Source organism: Taudactylus pleione, unplaced genomic scaffold (genome assembly GCF_031769625.1).
Source record: "Taudactylus pleione unplaced genomic scaffold, aTauple2 ptg000551l, whole genome shotgun sequence".
Lineage (NCBI taxonomy): Eukaryota > Metazoa > Chordata > Amphibia > Anura > Myobatrachidae > Taudactylus > Taudactylus pleione.
The window spans coordinates 3,605,739-3,611,738 of record NW_028284953.1 but is presented as its reverse complement, the minus strand read 5'-3'; the positions used below and the strand labels follow the sequence as shown (position 1 = coordinate 3,611,738).

General features: G+C 43.9%; 1 non-coding gene across 1 annotated transcript; it reads right to left on the bottom strand.

Annotated features, from left to right (window-relative positions):
• Window positions 1-5,385: 5,385 nt before the first annotated feature.
• On the bottom strand, window positions 5,386-5,457 carry TRNAE-CUC (transfer RNA glutamic acid (anticodon CUC)). The gene has a single exon. It is a non-coding gene; the product is annotated as a tRNA-Glu (tRNA).
• Window positions 5,458-6,000: the final 543 nt, after the last annotated feature.

The following is a 6,000-nucleotide window of genomic DNA, read 5'->3' as shown; positions in this document are numbered from 1 at the left end:
TGAGGCACACCTATTGGGGACACTACTACAGGGGCATTACTACTAGGGGAACTACTATTGGTGGCACTATTACAGGGGGATTACTAATGGGGGCATTGCATAAGGGGCATAAGGGAGGCTTTGCATAAGGGGCACCACTACTGTGGGCTCTGCATAAGGGGCACTACCACTACTGGGGGCACTGCATAAAGGGTACCACTACTGAGGGCACTGCATAAGGGGTACCACTACTGAGGGCACTGCATAAGGGGTACTACCACTACTGTGGGGCACTGCATAAGGGGCACCACTACAGTGGGCATTGCATAAGGGGCACCACTAGAGTGGGCATTATGTGTAAGAGGCACTATTGGTGTGGGCATTGTATAAAGGGCACTATTATTGTGGGCATTGTGTAAAAGGGGCACTGCTGTGTGTCATGCATGAATAAGGGACACTACTATCGGAATCGGGTTTTATTGGCCAACTATAAAAAAATACAAGGAATTCATTTTGGCAGCTGCTATGTGGTGTAAAAGTGAATCAAGATTGTGCTACTGTGGCGTAATTTGAATTGGAAATACTATTGTGTGACCACGCCCCTTTCTTTTGAGACTACGTCCCTTTATTCGCCGAACATGCTGTCCCTTTATTCAAAAAGCACCGAGGGGGCGGTGAGTTCCACCACTTCTCTAGGACCACTTTAAGCACTGGCCGTGCTCTTGTGTGCAGCATCTATTCACCCACTGCTCGGCTATGAGACATACTTGCCGACATCCTGGCTGCCCCCTCCGGGAGGGAGCAGCCAGGTCGGCTTAGCAGAGGGGCATGGCCAGCACAGAGGGGCATGGCCAGCACATTACACAGCGTTTAGGGACGGAGCTGGGGGCACGGCAGAGCAATCGCTTAATTTTGGCCCCGCCCCCGTTACACAATGCCGAGATTTCTGGCATTGTGAAGCAGGGGGCAGCGTCATGATGACGCGACTCAGCTCGAACGGCGTCACCAGCCCCCCTGCTGCGGGTGTTTGTGGCTGCATTGCGGGGGGGACTGGAGGGGCTGAGAGGCTTGCCTGCTTTTCCAGGGGACTGGGAGCAGCACCCGATATTCAGGAAGCTCCTGGCCAAATCAGAAGAGTAGGCATGTATGCTATGAGAGTGCCCCCCCAATCGGATGAGATGACCCACAGTGTACAGTCTTCCGGACTCTGGCAGGCACCAAGGGTGACAGGAGGAGTAAAGGTGTTGCAGTACCAATTCCCACGGAGTGACAGCTTGAACTACCTGGCCTGTATGTTACTTTCCTACTCTCAGGGAAGTTGCAGGAGTCTCCCAATTTTTTGGGTAGTCTCCTGCACCCCCAGAAGAGTAGGTGGATCTCCCGTATCCTGTCCTCTTCCTAGTGAGGCTGGCAGGATAAGGCGATAATACAGAGAAGACCTGCAGCTTTTTGCCATGATGGAGGCGGGGCCTAATGATGTGGAGAGCCATGCCCCACCCCTGAAGCTTTTACCCGCATCTCCTCTTCGGGCATCTCCCAGAGAGGAGATACTTAAAGTTGTCAAGTATGAGAGAGAGGGAAGGAGGACACTATATTACATTCCCTAGACCAGGGGCGTTTCTAGAGAGGAGGGGGCCCATGTGCAGTCTCCGAAACGGGCGCCCCCTCCTCTCTGCCCGGCGGCCGGCAGCGCACTGAGCTGTGCGCGGCCAGCACCGGAGTTATAGACTCTGGGCACTGGAGTGCGCCCAGAGTCTATAGTGTATGCACAGGTCACTGGGAAAATGGCCGTGGCGGCCATTTTCCCTCTACTGCGCATGCGCAAATGATAGGAAAATGGCCGCCAGTCATTTTACAGCGCCAGACCCCGCGCCGACGTGGGATTCCGGAGAGGTAAGTAATATTATGGGTGCAGGGTGTGCGGTGTGGGCCCATGTTTCCCGCACACCCTGCACCCATTATAGATACGCCCCTGTCCTAGACTGTAACTCTGTGTATGTGAGTGTCTCAGGCCCTGTGTGCATCTGTCACCCTCTGTATATTTGTCTCTGAATCTGTGACGCTGTGACGCTTTTTAACATTTGTGTGTTAGTGTGTGCTGGGACAGAAAGAAATTAAAGGTGCTAGAGTTTAAATGAATTGAGGTGGACCATGCTGGGGAAGAAACAAATTACATGGGGGTATTACTTGATAGTAGGTGCTGCATAAATTGTCCTGGGGGCTGAGGTGATGGGGGTTGGGCATGAACTGATCTGTATTGAGAGTCGTGATCTGATCTTTTGTGATGAAATTTGTCTGACACCATCTTTAATAGTTACCACATAGTAGTAACGCTCACTTGCACGCTCTCTCTACTAAATTATGTCTATGCTTTTCATTTTAGATCATAGTGGCCTCCCTGCTTTAGGTGCTCCGAGCGCCCAAAAACTTTAATCCAGTTCGGGATGACATTATCTCAAGATTGCATTACCTAATGGTGGGAAGCCAATCTTTCTGCTGTTTAATAAATTGCATCTACAATGCAGTCAGGGGCACAGAGAGGGTACTGATTACCTGGACATTTTGTTGACACCCTTTGCAGCATGCAGTGCTGGGCATAGTGTTTTTAATTTTTATATCAGAGAAGGTGGGGCCATGCCTCCTGGATTTGGCCATGCCCCCATACCTCCCCCAGTACTCGGGCCTAGTTCGGCTCTCAACGACCCTGAACACAATGTCTCCATAGGGGAATATAGGGACTCGGAATCCAATGAACATTGAGGGACTGGAAGAGAAGCCCATGATTTCTCTGCAATAGCCCTCTTCTTAAATAGGAGGAGGCATACCCTGCACCCATTATAGATACGCCCCTGGATAGAAGACGTGATTCAATGCAAATTGCATCATCAAGCCCTGCCCCCAGCTGTAAAATGCCCCTAATTGAGGTTTTAAACAGCATCTTTAAACAGTGGAAGGCAGAGCTTTGATGCCAAGTAGCCCTGTCCTAACTGTGAATTGCAACTTTAGACAGTGAGGGGTGTGGTCACAATGATAAGCATGTAATGCCGCACCACCAGCCATCGGTGAGTGTTTTTCCCCTCTGGGACTCTCCCGAGGTGCCATTAAGAATATAGGCAAGGAAGAGCTGGGCATAGTATTTTTTTATCTTTTTGTCAAAGGAGGTGGGGTCATGCCTCCTGGATTTGGCCACGCCCCCTTCCCCCCAGTATCCAGTCTCTATAGCAGGATATAGGGACAATGAACATCGAGGGACTGGAAGAGAAGCCCATGATTTCTCTGCAGTATCCCAGTAGCCCTCTTCTTAGATAGGAGGAAGCAGTGAAAAGCCCTTTTTCTAGCAAAAAAAAGTAAAAGGTTATCATTGCTTTCCAATAAATAGAAAAAAAGAATTATTTGGGATAAAGCACGGGCGCAATCTAATATAGAGCAGCCACCACACGTGACCCACTGTCCCCACCAAGAACAGCTAATAGAGCAAAGCACACAATACAAATTTTTTGGTCACATATATCAGGCGCTAATTAGTTGTTTCATATCATCAGGTATAGCAGGAATAAAAGTTCTTTATAATGTCTCTTATTTCATGTGTATAACGAATGTCCATCCAAAGTATTTCTGTTGCTCGTTGGACAGATTCACCTCCAAGGGTATATAGAAAAAAGAGAAAAAGAGCTGTATAGTGTAGTAGATTTTTTAAAATTTTAATAACACATACATTCACAGGTAGATATAAAATTCGGACTTCTTGCTATCAAATATAGCCAAGTCTCACTTTTTCTGAGGACATATAATAAAAAAATGCAAACCAAAAAATAAAAAATAAAGAAACAAAGATACAGTATTCACTATAGATACTGTCACATTTACAATTTTCTCAGTGTTATCCAAAATTGTAAAAAGTTTGAACCGTACCGTGGTTTGCACCCAATTTGGTGCCCTTTGGAGAGTATAGATGGGAGAATATCCGGATATGCTGCCCAGCTTCTCCTGAGCTCCCGGATGCTGCCCACGGTCACAAAATTTCACCAGCAGATAGATCCCAGCTGCCAACGCGTTTCGAGTGATGTCCACTCTTCCTCAAGGCTGTATGGGATCTATGGCTGTACTATCTGCTATTTATAGGTCTGCTGACCCGGAAGTAAACACACATTGTCTTAATTACATAAACATAAAAAACTTCCTTAAACTCTAAAATTATATTGATCCACCAATATTTAAATCCATCGTTTTTATAAAAAAAAATAAAAAAAAAAATATATATATATATATATATATATATATAGAACGATCACAAAGTTCCGTTATATCTCCATATATCATGTGTATCCACGCGGCTTCAGACTTCCGGTGATTCCCTCTTTCTCTGAGGGACATGTAAATATGACCAAAGGATGTGGTAGAGAATACCGGAGGTACGTGGTGCCCGGACCCCGTATACATCCGGCAGATGGGCGCACATGGATGGTGACGTGCTGTAAACACGATAGAGCCCTGAGTCCCTCAGAGAAAGAGGGAATCACCGGAAGTCTGAAGCCGCGTGGATACACATGATATATGGAGATATAACGGAACTTTGTGATCGTTCTATATATATATATTTTTATAAAAACGATGGATTTAAATATTGGTGGATCAATATAATTTTAGAGTTTAAGTAAGTTTTTTATGTTTATGTAATTAAGACAATGTGTGTTTACTTCCGGGTCAGCAGACCTATAAATAGCAGATAGTACAGCCATAGATCCCATACAGCCTTGAGGAAGAGTGGACATCACTCGAAACGCGTTGGCAGCTGGGATCTATCTGCTGGTGAAATTTTGTGACCGTGGGCAGCATCCGGGAGCTCAGGAGAAGCTGGGCAGCATATCCGGATATTCTCCCATCTATACTCTCCAAAGGGCACCAAATTGGGTGCAAACCACGGTACGGTTCAAACTTTTTACAATTTTGGATAACACTGAGAAAATTGTAAATGTGACAGTATCTATAGTGAATACTGTATCTTTGTTTCTTTATTTTTTATTTTTTGGTTTGCATTTTTTTATTATATGTCCTCAGAAAAAGTGAGACTTGGCTATATTTGATAGCAAGAAGTCCGAATTTTATATCTACCTGTGAATGTATGTGTTATTAAAATTTTAAAAAATCTACTACACTATACAGCTCTTTTTCTCTTTTTTTCTATATACCCTTGGAGGTGAATCTGTCCAACAAGCAACAGAAATACTTTGGACGGACATTCGTTATACACATGAAATAAGAGACATTATAAAGAACTTTTATTCCTGCTATACCTGATGATATGAAACAACTAATTAGCGCCTGATATATGTGACCAAAAAATTTGTATTGTGTGCTTTCCAATAAATGCCAAACATTGTAAGTTGTGACTAAAAAAAATATTTATTCCCTGACCGGGAATCGAACCCGGGCCGCGGCGGTGAGAGCGCCGAATCCTAACCACTAGACCACCAGGGAAGATGTTCTGCTGTAATTATATATCTTGAGAAGAGGAAGAGAAAAGAACAACTCCCTAGTTTGGGGCACACTAAGTCATGTGTTAATATTAAAAATTTACTTTTATTATTATATATTAAAAAAAAATTCATTGGTTGGAACTCTGAAAACCAAAACAAAACAACTTATTTTTATCCTTGAAAAAGACAGAGTTATATCATCATAAATATAAGAATTGCTTCTCAAAGTATACATTATGTACATGCAGACAGTAAAAAAATATTAAATCAATATAAATAACAATATGAGAAAATGTATAATAAACAGATGAAAAGTGCTAGTGCAACATGATATATTTGCGGTTTGCAAACAGATATTGTAACATGTGGAACAATCATGAAAAATAATTAATTATAGTGATATTCAAAAAAGACATGAATAGCAGCAATTGTTAAGAAAGTGCTAGTGCTTGGCAATCCATTGCATGTATATCTGAGCAAAAAAACATGCAAAAAAATGGCAGCAATAAGTTATTAAAGTGCTAGTGCATTGTAATCCATTGCA